This window comes from Protopterus annectens, chromosome 8.part0, assembly GCF_019279795.1.
Source record: "Protopterus annectens isolate FY-2018-M chromosome 8.part0, PAN1.0, whole genome shotgun sequence".
Taxonomy (NCBI): domain Eukaryota; kingdom Metazoa; phylum Chordata; order Ceratodontiformes; family Protopteridae; genus Protopterus; species Protopterus annectens.
In genome coordinates, this window is record NC_056741.1 from 1,070,986,097 (window position 1) to 1,071,000,993 (window position 14,897).

Consider the following 14,897-nt stretch of genomic DNA (forward strand, 5'->3'; position numbering starts at 1 on the left):
TGGATGGATAAATGGATGGATAGATGGATGAATGAATGGAGGTGTAGAATCAGCCCACGGAACAAAATCAAGTCTATGATTTCTTATAAACTACAAGACTGTCATTGGATCAACCTCATTTTGCCCTAATACTTTGACCAGTCCAATGTGGTATACTTTCCCATTTTCATAATAAGTCAGGAATATAAGTCATTTGTTAAATAGGCCACGTCTTCTAGGTAAGTACTTACATTCCCACTGTAGTCTGTCTGCACTAGTATTTAAATCACTTAGCATGACAGGCTCATGCACAGGAAGAAAAGATCTGCATTACTGCAACTGCAATAGTTGTTCAGTTGTAGCCTTGAAACATTACAATGTGGGGAAAATTATCGATTTAGCTCTGCCATCACCTACCACTTACATTTAACTGTGGATCTCTTTATTCATGATAGACTTTCCTTAAAATAATTGTCTTACCTTCTTCTGTGAGAAATTTAAAGGACTCTGTTTTGTCTCCCTCTTCTTCCATGTTGAATCTACTTCATTTTTAAGGTTCTTTTATGGTGTCTACTTTTTATCCTTTCATGAAGTAATCAGTATACTCTGTGATCCTTTGAGGAATCATTAGCAGCCTAGACTGGATCTTAACAAGGATGCTTAGAAGCAACTCTGCTTTCCTCGAAAGAAAGAAAGAAAGAAAGAAAGAAAGAAAGAAAGAAAGAAAGAAAGAAAGAAAGGAAGAAAAAACAAGATGCAAAAAATCAGTTTTTAATTGTAGGGGGAATGTCACTCATAATGTTATCTGTTAACAAAGGTTCAGGATCTAGTTACATGTACTCTTCTTCATCCAGAATCCAGTACAGTACTGCCCTAGGCAGTTGTTATAGCAGAAACTGGAGCTTAGGGAAGGAAAACAATCGGTATGAAATGGATACAGGCAGACATATTCCTACCTTTGAGATACATTTACCCTTCAGCTGGCGTTCTGCAACACAGGAGAGAAAACAGAACATTTTGTGGTTTTCAATGAGGTGCAGCTTTAGAAACTGTATGCTGAGTACTCCCTTTTAGATTAAGGCAGCTGTCCTCATACAAAATCTGTCATAAAACCATGGACCCCACCATCAAAATAGCCTAGCCTAACATGAAGGAGTAAGAACCAAGATCTCGGAGGAAGTGAAATCTAGAGTACAGGTGAATGAGCAAGGTATGGCAGAAATTCAAATCCCACTTGTAAGTCACATGCTATGTAAGCATGACCTGTGTTAAACTCAGATCATGTTATATATCATTATTTTGAAATTTTGTTGAATTGTTTTCATAATACATATCACTGTTTTCTTGGAACCTGCTCAAAGATGCTCAACACAAAACACAAAATTGTATAAATTTTGCTAAGAAAATAGATTGTCGCAAATAATTTCCACAGCCTGTTATTCACCTCTTCTAACATATTATAGTGTGTGTGTGTGTGTGTGTGTGTGTGTGTGTGTGTGTGTGTGTGTGTGTGTGTGTGTGTGTGTGTGTGTGTGTGTGTGTGTGTGTGTGTGTGTGTGTGTGTGTGTGTGTGTGCACCTTTAAGAACCAGTTTAGGATTATTTCATTGTATTTTTCATGCAGCTTTTCATTTATAGAAATTAATTTTAGAGCTGTACAGAAATATACATGTTGTTCATCTCTGTTATGCAAATGTCTAATTTTTCATACTTTTAAAAGATAGGTTTGCTGAGCTCCTGTAACTCAGAAGTATGAGTGGAAAGAAATTTGCAAGCGTCTCTTTATCATGCCATCATAAGCGATACGCAAATAATGTTCTGCTACTTACTCACAAATGCATAATGAAACATAGGTCTTAGTCATGCATGCAGGCCAACAAGCAAGTCTTTACAAACTAAAAAGTTTCATCTTTATAAGGTCACATTAAAATATCTTAACTTAGAACTCTAGCTCTGCTCTGAAACATTCAGCTTAGTAAGAAGCATTCACTGTATTTACCATAGGGATAACTACCTATTATGACATAAACAGAAAAAGTGAAACCACAAGTCCTACAGCAAATAAGACCCAGCTGGAACTCAAAAGTCAGTTAGTTCATAAGATTGAGGCTTTGAGATGTTAAAGAGCTGATTCTTCTATCTGGTATAGAAGGTTGGAGTCTTTTCACCTCCATGTGCCTACTGGGTAATTCTGAACATGTAATTAAACATACAGGAGTCCCAAGTCACCCTGAAAAGGGACCCTTGTGTCCAATAGACTTACCCAGTTAACAAATGTGCAAAATAAGTCTGTCATTTTATTTAAAACATTGTGTTAAATGTTGTTCACTTATTGTATGTATTATTTACTGATCTGAAAAGATGTTTTAAGTATAATTAAATGAAAATAAAATTGAATTATACTAGCACTTTTATGCATTTATCTCATTATTTTAATCACCTTTTATCTCATCCCATTTAGCAACATTCTTTCCTTCTTATCCAGTTTGTTACCCAATGTGAATATTTCCAGGAAGTCAAAATGTCCTGGGTGTCAGTAGATAAATCAAAAAATGGAAACCCAGGTACATTGCACAGAAAACTAGATTTCACCCAAAGTGAAGCAACCTTGGGATATGATATATAACCTAAGTGGCAGTAATTAGTTTCTGTGTTTTGTTCTCTTCAAGATGACTTTAGTGAGGGATTTGCACCATTGCACAGCAATATAGAAACAGAATTCCTATTCTCCATAACCAAACCTATATTTTAGAAATCATTAAGGCTCTGTCATTTTTGCAGTGAGAGACGTCACTGCCACTGCGTTATGTAATAATCTTTGGGAGTCATCCACCAATGTTTTTGTCATCTAATAGTAGACCAGTAATCCTCTATGTTTATATCATTCCTTAGAAAACCTGCAGCTCACAGTAAGATGAAATTGTAAGGACTTGTGTTGTCTAGATTGTTGTCTCATTATGGCACATCCTTACAAGTAGTTTATAATATGTTTTGGGGGTATAGTGGCAAAGTCAGCATATCTAGACAGTTAGGAGTGAACCCCCCACCCTTATTTTTAATATACTCATCTTCACAATTTCCATTTTGATGAGATGTTTCAGTGCCATACTGTGTCCCATTCTTCATCTCTTATTAAGTAATTTAAGTAATATATATATATATATATATATATATGTGTGTGTGTGTGTGTGTGTATTATTTATATATAGATGCAGTTTACAAAAATGTTATGTTAAAAGAAGCCTTCTGAATATTGTGACTTTCTCTACAGAGGTAACAGTAGTACTTGGTGAAGGGCTTACTGTGCACAGTACTTCTGCTGATCTTCATAATGCTTTCCACACTATTCCATACAACAGAATAACTGACAAAGCAAAGGCAGTAAATATCAGGCCATATGTAATTCAATAGCTAAATCACTGGTTAAGCAACAGAACACAACATGGCAGAGAGTTATGTGTCTAACCCAATAGGCTTATTAGTGTTGTCCCACATGGATGTACTGAGGCCAGTCCTTTACTGCACTATTCGTCTCAGATAAGATGGGAAATAGGCTAAGGATAACCAAGCAGGCTAATTACTGCAGCCTGAATAAACATGATTACATCAGTACAAGATGCTGATGTTGTCTAAGAACAGCTACAAAAATACACACCTGATACAGTAGTAATGATTTCAACTCTAATACCAGGAAATGTGTCATCATGGAAGGTGGCAAAAACAGCACATAGTATGAATACAAAATAAGTGGTCAAACCATAAAAGATGGCGTCATTGTGAAAGATCTGGGACGGTAGTGGTTAACAGTTTAAATGCTGACCAGTAAGTTTCTACCAAAATATCTTCTTAACTTCTCATCGTAAGACTTCTGGACAGAATTAAAAATAATGGGGGAGGGTCAAACGACCAAAATAAGGGAAATATTTAAAATATTGCTCTTATAAACTTAAAAAAGGAAATAAAATAACATGTTTTGCGGTAATATGTATTTTTTGAAGGATGTGAAGTCTGAAACTCAAATATCCATCATTATTTAGTGACTTCAGTCCTCAATGATTTGCAAGAAAAGCATAGATTTCTGTGAAGACCAGTTCATAAATACAAGGCAAAATAAGGATATTCTAAGAAAATCTAGACCGTAAAAAGGATTGCTAGTAAAGTCTGAAAAACATAGCCTTTCTAACCATAACCTGGTTAGAAAACCCATGTCTAATCACCCTGGAGATGTCATTGCACTACATTATACCACACTAATTTGCTATTTACTGAACCAAGGCTGCGTTCTGTAGTCTTTGAACAAGCCATGTGGAAGAACTGAAAAGGTACAATGATTCCTTACCAGAAAAATTATAGGACTGGAAGATTTAAACACCAGACCAGAGAGCCTAAAACTAAAACTAAATATCATAAATATAAACAAAATTAAACAGTGACATGTTACAGAAAGTCTTAAAGTCTTATGCATTACTTTTTCCTTGATAGTCAGATGTCTGTTACCAATTTGTTTCAAAAATGTATTTACTTATTTATTAAATTTATTTACAGGATAGTTTACTGTCACACTGGACCAATTCCATGCACAGTCCACGTGAATGAAGTCATAAGTGCAAAGATAGAGGTATTTATAAACCAAAACACAAATCAGTAAGAAAATACATACAGAGAATAGCATGTACACATTTTTTCAAAATTAAACCAAATTCCTTATTCATGGGACACTTTAATTACCCCTCTGTGGACTGGAAAACGTACACTGCCTCATACTTGCTGGCACAAAAATTCCTGGACTTTATTAACACAAATACCTTTGACCAGATAGTGAATACAACTACCAGTGGTTCAAATATATTGGACCTGGCATTCACCAATAGGGAGAATGCTGCAGAACTCCTGTCACATCCTCAGTGGTTGTTGTTGTTGTGTCTTTCAGCTTTTCCCGGTTAGGGGTCGCCACAGCGGAACTCCGGTCCGCTAATGATTGGTAGTTGATTTTTACGTGCTGAGTTACCAGCCCTGACGCACAGCCTTCAACGAAGGTACGCCCATTCGTACATGTCTTCATGCAGAAGACGCTCTAGCTGAGAATCGAACCGGACAGCGTCTTACTGTGAGGCGACAACGCTACCGTAGCACCACCACTGCATCCTCAGTGGTGAGGTTGTAAATAAAAAATCCACTCGGTTACTCCAGCAAACTTTGCTACAGTTAGGAACTATTCCAAAGCAAACTACATCCTATTAAGCAATAGTCTGTAAAACTCAATGCAACCTATGTGGAACTGGCCACAAAGACCCTGTACAATCATGTAAATGGCAGTATGTAGGTTGCTGTACCTACTAGAATTAAGTCCAAAACAAACTCTAAAAACAAACCACACAGGTGGAATCCTAACCTTAATAGGGTATATAACAAAAGGAAAAAAAGACATGGCTAAAATCAGAAAGAGCAACTCCCATAATGGTAGGAGCTCTCTAATTAAATTAAGTTGGAAATTAAGGGTACTAAGTAAGTCAAATAAGGCCAAATACAAAGTGAAGATAGCCTCACATGGTAAAGACAACCACAAGGCCTTCTACAGCTATGTCCAAAATCTCAAAGGCAACACACATATGTGCCAGTTTGGTGGTCAATGGCACCATCTTCACCAAGCAGAGCAATATAGCAAATTTGCTGTCTGACATATTCAGCTGTAACTTCACTCACCACTCCCCCCCAACCTTCCCATCTGAAATACCTACTAGTATACCCCCCCCCAACTATTAACAGGGAGCAGGTTCTGGTGGCACTGACTAAGGCCAAAAACACACCCTCAGTGGACCCCTACAATATCCCAGGATGCCTCTTAAAGAGTTTGAAACATGGACCTATCAGAACTACTTGAGTCACATTTTAAATATAGCCTCAAAACAGGCTTTGTACCATGAGACTGGGGGACTGTAATGGTTATCCCACTTCACAAAGGTGTCCCATCAACTGACCTCAGAAACTACAGACCTATTAGTCTGACTAGTCTAATATACAAAGCCATGGAACAAATCATCATTGAGATGATCAACAAAGACATAGGCAACCTTCAGACACTGGACCTATCCCAGTTTGGCTTTGTCAAGGGCAGGTCATACCTACTAAACCTGGTTGACTTATTTGCAAAGATCAACAAGGCAATCGATGAGGGGAAAACAGTGCATTCCACCTACCTGGGCCTGGCTAATGCTTTCAGTACAATACCTTACTTGGGTATAGTTGACAAACTCACTGAAATGGGCATAAACCCCTCCATAACTCACTGGTTTGCCAGCTAGCTCAGAGACAGGACAGGATCCAGGAAGTCAGGATTGGTCAATGCTCAGATAAAAAAAAATAACAACTCAGTATAAATAGAAAGGATTAAGCAAATAAGAATGCAGCCAAGACAATTAGATAATTAATCATCTCATTTTAAAACAGGTTTAATACTCACTAATCAGACCCATCATTGAGTATAATGCCCCCATTCAGCAGTTATCTGACTAGACATATGCAATATCTGAAACACCTTGCCTTATATAGATTGCTTTAACCTCCTATTTCTATACTCAGTCTCCTTCAGGTTAATAGAAAACACGACAAAGCCTAGGAGCTTTTGCTGCAAACTTAGTCACTTTAATAACATAAACATTAAGTGCTTTTGTCCCAAAGGACTTCTTCAGAATAAATTAATTAATCTGACACCAGCTTATATAAAATCAAAAACTCTCCCCAAATTGATCAATTAACAAATTATCCCCATTCCAGCATACTGAATAAATAACACTATCAATTCAGATGCAAACAATGACACTCCAGATCAGGACAAAACCAAGTTAAAAAACATAAACTTTTAAATACATTATTTTTTTCTATAAAAACATGTTTTAAAATGTGTATATAAAAACACTCCCTCAAATCCCAAAAAGAGGCATTTTACAAGTAAATATTTGATTAAATAAATAATGCCACAGTCCAAACAGAAAATGTTACAAGAGATAACAAAAACATTCGACGCTACCAGCACCAGCCAAATACCTAAAATTGTTTGTAAAAATATATAGATAAATGCAAGCTTTGTCAAAATAAATGAAAATAAAACCTATGAAAATAGACAAATCTATGTGTAAAACTCTATGTATCTGAAAATATATATACACGCATAAAAATGTCACAAGCTGAACTCACATATAGAGGGATGCTTTTAAGCGAAGGATGCAGCCTATGGAGACCATATCATTAAGTCCCCAGCCATTTATGGAGTTAAGTTTCAACTGCCATCTTAAATCTTTAATTTCTAATAAGTTTTTCCAAAGACCTTCCCCCACCATCAAACACAATACTATCAATAATATAAAATTTGAATCTATGAGAACTATTTACCTTAATGTGTTTCAAAAGTGCACTGCATTTGTCCCTTCTACTCATACCATAAATATGTTGGTAAAGCCTAGTCTTCAGAGGTCTAATGATCTTCCCTATGTAAAATCCAGGGCAATCCTGGCACTGTGCCATGTACATGGCCCCTTTGCTGGAACAATAGAACTTATGCTTTAAATGTATCTCCCCAGACCCAACAATATGAAATATGGAGCCCTCAGAAATATCATGGCATTGGTTACAGTGTCCACATGTCTGCATCGAAACACTGTCAGAAACTGGTCATACTTTCTCAATATGAGATTTAAAACAAAAATATTTTTTATACACAAAGTTAGGAAAAGCTCATAAACACTGGACAAGTTCTCCCACCATTGAAAATGTTTTCCATTTCTTGGTTATTATAGTTCTAATGTCAGTGAAGTCCAGGTTAAATGTAAGAACCATGGCACTTTTGAAACCCTTGACCATACTAGGTTGCACCCTAAAATAAAGTTCCCTTTACCTATCAAAGGGAAAAAAAAAACTTTTGTTCCCATTTAAACATAACCTTGTCTACAATGGTATTAATTAAGCCATGTGTGTACCCCAAGTACTTCAAATATGTTCCTAACCTTGCTGCTTTCTTGTATGAAAGCCTCTTGCTGTGGCATTATGCAAGAAAGTCTGACCATTTGCCCCTTCAGCAAGGCTTTCTTTTGATGTGCAGGATGCCAACTGGTGAAATCCAGAAGAGAATTTGAGTAACTTGGTTTCCTATAAATACTGGTCTCAAAGCACTGGGCTTCTTTATTTTTATAAATAGTCAAATCCAAATAGTTAATGTATCCTATAGAATGCTTCATAGTAAAATAAAAGAACACAGTAGTATTATTTAAATAATCAAAAAATTAATGCAACGTCTCCAAGCCACCTGTCCAAAAAAAGATGATGATATCTAGAAAATGGCAGTATAAAGACCAAAGGTCACTATGCATAGATGAAAATAAGCAATAATGTTCCCATTTGGCTATTACCAAAATGGGGACACAAACAGCTCCCCTGGCCACTCCTGTACACTGTCTGAACAATTGTCCCTCAAAAAATATAAAATTGTTCTCAAGAACCAGATCCATTAGATCCCTCAATAACTTGATCTCACGATGATCCATATTCCTATGACAGAAAAGCGATCCATCACATTAATAGTTATAAAAATAATATTATCACTGTATTTCTGTATGGAGATTCTTTTCAAAGATCCCATGAGTCTTTATACAAATGTCCAGTACTACCACTCAACTCCTTAAGCTTTTGATCAATATAATGGACTATAGTAAAGGTTTTTGAAAATTGTGATTCAACAATAGGGCACAAAGGTGGAGCAATCACGTTCTTATGGAACTTTGGGATCCAAAAAATAGCTGGTGTTTTGGGATCCGTAACTTTTAAAAATTCAAAATCCCTCTGTGAGATACACCCCTATGCGAGGAGATCATTTAAGATCACATCTATCCTATAATATAGAACACTAACAGCCTGCAGTTTGGTGTTCCTATTGAGATGTTTGGGGACCTGGATTTATTTGTACTTGGCAGAACAGCAGTTGTTTTTCATCTATAATATAGAATGACTTTGTCGTAGATGTCATCGTAAAACATATCTAACATTTTATTTATCTGGTCATTGTATTCATAACCACCAATCCTCCACCTTTGCTCCATTCTTCCAGTAAAGCCATTTATTCCAAACGATAGACATACCCCATTTGTTGCTTGATTGTTATCCAAACCAGCTGTATATGGCGCCTCATTTTTCTCTGTTATGAAATAGTCTGATTACTTTGCTAGCAATTATCTTATAACTTCTGCATTGTTACTTTTATTTGTTATCTTGGTATAACAGCTGCACTGAATAAATATACAGTTCAGATATAATATCGATATCAAACACCAATTGATTCTACTGTATACTGACTGCTTATCTCGCCCTGTTGCTGTTGCTGTTGTGTGCTCTAGATATATATATATATATATATATATATATATATATATATATATGTGTGTGTGTGTGTGTGTGTGTGTGTGTGTGTGTGTGTGTGTGTGTGTGTGTGTGTGTGTGTGTGTGTGTGTGTGTGTGTGTGTTTGTGTATATCTGCAGTGTTAGGCATTATGTTTGCTTAATACTGTAAGAATATAGAAGCTGTTTTACTGCCAACCATGTTTTATTTTTAGCCACGCACACTCATAGCCTGTTTTAAACTTATTGGTTGTATTCTCCTATTCTGCTCTTCTAATCCTTCTCTGCCTACCTGCCCTGTTGAGCTTTCAACTTATCTCCTCTCACTTTCATGTACACTCACCCTCTCTATCCTACCCACTTTCTTTGTCCCTTTCCTTCCTTTCAACCTGCTATTTACCTTTATCTTCCTTCACATGCTCACACAATTTTACTTCTATGCCCTCCTGTAACAGCTCCACTTAATAGTTCCAGTCATTCTTCTAGCTAACCTCTACCTTCTCACTTATTAAGTAGAATACCCCCTTCTCTGACCTGTGTCTCTCACTGGCCAACCTCCAGAGTTACTTGAGACAAATCAGGTGCATTTGGAAAATAATTACTTATGGTCACTACAAGCCCTAACATTATCACAAGGACAATTTCTTAATGTTAATGTATGTACAGCCAGCGCTTAGCTTTTGATATTTTGTTCCCAGGGCAAGTCTAAATGGCCCCCATACATCATCACTCCTTTCTCTAGTCCCTCTTTCCCCCACTTTTTTTCTTCTACATAATTTGTAATCCCAGAACTATACTGCCTCAGTCCCAAGTTGTTCTACAAAGACCCTTAAAACTTGCCAGTCCTTCTTACTGTTTATCCCCAACCTCCCACAATTAAGTAGTTTAGACCTTCTCTTCCTTTTCTCCTCTCTCTCTCTCTCTACTCCCTAGCCTGACCTCATCTTTCTGCTTATCTCTTTTTCAGCCCAATCTGTTACTGCCATCCAGCCTGCATTTTTTCTTCTATCAGTCTTTTCCCATGAAATATTTTCCATTTTAAATACTTTCCATTTTAAAACTTACTGATTGTTTTTTCTAAGCAAGATACTAGACCAGGACCAGTCCACTCAATTTGCCCACACCTCACTCCCTTTATCACCCAACCCTAGTATCCCTATATTTATTCTTACCATCAAAACATGCCCACCTCACCAATCCTCCAGTCACAATAGACATATCATCAATTGTCAATAAGTTATACACTTAATACTAACACCACACCCTTGCTAACCACTATCCACAGCAGTCCTGCAACACTTCAATTTACTTTGTTATTTAAAAAACATATACCAACCATGCACAAAATCTTACTTCAACACCGTGCATTATGTATTTTTCTCACTACAACTTATCTCTACACATCCTAGCTTAACTAACATACTAACACCATTCACTCACCTACCTATCCAATCATAATCCCTCTTCATAACTCCATAACCAATTTTAGTATTACACCTCAGCTTTTCAATAACACCACTGTTGAATTATTCCACTACAAATATGTTCATACACAAAATCACAAGCCATTTACACATAACTGCTAAACTAATTACCAACCTTACACACCTATCAAATCAGAACACATTCAACAAAGAGGAGATATACAGCCCAACCCAACCCCTCCACAACCAACTCCAAATCTTCTCACATGCCAATCTCTAGTAAAAGCACACATCTCCCTCACAGGAACACAGACCTCCTTATCTTAAACATGAAACTATGAGGCATACTAAACAAAATCCCAGAATTCCATGCAACCCTCAACCAATACTTCCCAAGCATAGCAATATTTTCAGAAATGTGGCTAAAACTGCACATAGAAGACACTGAGATTCTAACCCCTGGGTACAGCATTCACAGGCTTGATAGGACTCATAAGAAAGGAGGAGGCATTGCCATAATTTATAAAAAGAACTTCAAAATGGAAATGGTAGATAGTTACCCTCCAGACCCCCCAAAACTGTGAATTATTAATCTCCTTTCTATAAATCAACCATAATAAACACATCATCATTATAGCAGTTTACATTCCCCCAGGTAACAGCCTAGCCATTATTGAAGTCCTCCTGTACTCGTGTGCCACAACTTACAGTCAGAAAACCATTATAATGGGAGATTTCAACCTCAAATGGGCAAGCTGCTCCTCCAACAACCCCTCCAACTTTATAAACCTACATGGTTTCTGCCAAATGATGCAATCCCCCACTAGGCTGAATAAAGTCAGTAACAAACAGTCAATACTTGACTGGATTCTCACAAACAAGCCCACCTTCTGCCATCAAAACTGATGTTTCCCTAACAGCCTAAGTGACCACCTACCCACTTACTTCTACAGGTAGTGTAAATGGTCTCCCAGAAACATTGTCTATAAATATGTAGCAATAGCAAAATAAACTCTCACAGGAAGTCTTTAAAACCCTCCTGCAAAGCTGTGACTAGTCCCTGCTAAAGTACCTATACCTGGACTCAGCAGTACAATACTTAATGATAAATTAATCAATACATTAAATAGCCTAGCCCCCATTAGAAAAATCCATGCCAAATCTAAACATTTACCATGGCTCACCAATGACACCATGAAAATTCTCAAACTAAGAGACAAAGCTTGGTCCCAATACCAAGAAACCAGGTCTCTGGAACTTGTGGTGTGGAGGGATTGGGATTTCTTTAGATGTAGCATTTCTAAAAGAGCTGGGTCAGACGTGGCTTTGTAAGTCAAGCAGAGATCGACTCTAAGTAGGCGATATGAGACAGAGAATAGTTGGAGTTTTTTGGGTCTGTCCATATAGGACAAGTCTTTAAGGCCTAGGATCATCTTTGTGAGGTACTTTTGTGGCCTTTCCAGTTGGTGCAGGTGTCTAGTGAGGTACATGCCAAATGGGGCATTGTACCCAATGACTGACCTAATGAGGGAAAAGTTGAGGGAGACAATGACCTCTTTCGTCCTAGATGTAAAACCCTTAGTAATGAGATATGCCACATAGAAGGACTTTCTGACCACAGTGGCAATGTTGTGGTCAAAAGAGAGGTTGCTATCAACCTGTGTTCCCATATCTCTTATAAAGCCTTTCATGTTCATTTAAATCCTTTGGCTATCATTGCGTTTTGGCAGAATGTAAACATTGTTGAGTTCATTCTAAAATGTAGCACAATTTAGATATTGCTGTGCTTGTTATAAACACCTCTGTGCAAGGCAATGGCTGTTCATGAAGGATTTTATTTTGATAACTAAAATTATTGACTGAAAAAAATCGGCAGCAGCTGTGGTGGTGCCACTGTGACATGAAGTACAGAGGTAGTCTGGATGTGGGTACTACTACTACACTGATTGGTTCTATTTTACCTGTCTAAGGCAGAATGACATGAATCAGAACAGGCAGAGATAATTAATCTGACATCCCTTTATAGAAAACTAGTCATCTGAAACAGCTCATAAAGACGTATCAGCAAAGCAATAGTGATGCTTTTGCAGGAGTCAGGCCACCCTTTATTTATGTTACAGCTTTGAAACTGATTTATATCAGGCAGGAACTATATACCTCCAGTGACAGCTGTAGTAGTGTTCTACCCCTGCTACATCAAGGGAGAGCTTGCCCCCCCCCAATGAAAAAAAACAACAATGTATTTCAAAGCAATATTAAGTAGGTTTCATAGCTTTATGTCTTGCGGTGCTTTCCATTTGGTTTAGTGTGTTAAAAATCTCTTCATCATTATACTTGTACAGCTCCAGGCTATAGTACTCATACCTGACCTCTGGTCACTGCCTGAAAATGGTCAATATCTTCACTCTATATCTGTGTCAGTTTTTCCTGTTTGTCTCATTTTCCTTCCATATCTCAAAATGTGCCAGTTGACTCAGTGTGCTAAATTGTCCGTATGTATCTTCAATGGGCAGCAGCCCCATATCCTCTATAAAAATTAGCTTTGCCCACCAGGACTAACCTGGTTAGTAAAACATAAACAACCCTACCAGTATGACAAATTAAATAAATAAGTAAAGCACTGTACATTGTGGGTGGTACGTGCAATGTTGAGTGATATGTGCATGTCTGTGCAGAAAAGGTTAAATAGAACTATGTTAAACACATGCTCGTTTTAGCACTTGATATTCTACATATTTAGTTTTCTGCATACAGTGCATAGTCATAAAATCTGGACTGTCATTTAAGCATGGTTTCCCTGTGAACACATAAAATAATACAAAGCATGAAGTCCTGCAGTACAAAAATGGGTGCACATATAGCTGTTTGTGGCTTACTTGAAATTACATTCAATAACAAAAAATAATCTGAGGATTTGTATTAAACTCAATATTGTGGGTACTCAGAACTAGCTAGAGCCATAAAGTAGCATTAATTAACATGAGATGATGGTTTCAGTTATTTCCTAGCTGCATGCAATGGGGCTACATATGCATCTGAAATAATTGTCTAGCAAATGGCATATGCATTAGTCAAGCTCTTTAACATTCACAACTTTTATATGCAATGTTGTGCAATAATATGAGGTTATGCAATAATACAGAAAAAAGGCATTTATTTCTGCACTGTATTAGGTGCTCCACATATGTGAGCTCTTTGAAAATGCTTTTTTATGAAATACTTCAAACTATACTATGCAGCAACAATAATGTTTCAGTAATCTCCACTAAATGAGCTCACAGTAATTGTTCCGATAGTGCAACTTCTCTTTCTCAGTAAAGAAATGCAGTAGCAGTATCCACCCCAGTGGCATCAAAGGATAAAGTGATGATCATGGTTGACTATGGTCCAGATGACCTGGGATCAATTGCTTTCAATCATCTGAGCTGACAGGGAAGGTGGCTTTCCTGTTGTCCCCAGGTAACGGCAAGGGCTCAGCCAGATCACCAGAATGGGCATGCAGGATGGTGAAAGAGGCATGGCTGCTCTAAGAATCAAAGCAGGCTATGCCTCATGACCAGGCCAGCTGAACAGCAGAGTATCAACATGTAGTGGTTAGAGCTTGAGGGAAAAGTCTTGGTGTTCTGGTCTGCATATGTTGGGTATGTGACCTTGTCTGCTCTACTCCACTTTGTGTCTCCTTCCTAAACCACCAACAGTCACTTCAGCAGAGAGGTAATACCAGTGACCAATCTCCCCAACCTCCTGATGGATGGCACTTGGAGGAGGTTGCAGCCATGGGAAATAGGAAAGCAGATGGTGGTCAGCAGAAGGATCTCAGAAAACCAAACCAAAAGTAAATATATGCAGTTTTGGTAGTTCTATCTCAGTGATTTAGTTAATGCTTTGTCATTATCCATCATTTATGTTGTATGCATTCATGCTTATGGTAATGCCATGTCACTACCCAGCATTTGCATATTGGGTATTAATGCCTAATTTCATGAATATCATGTAACATATATGGACCAACTATAGAACAGTATTCAGGACTGCACCTTATGCTCATGTTATGATGCATGGTATTAAACTGTGCTGCCATGAGGCTCTGCATTACATTGTGCTGTATTGT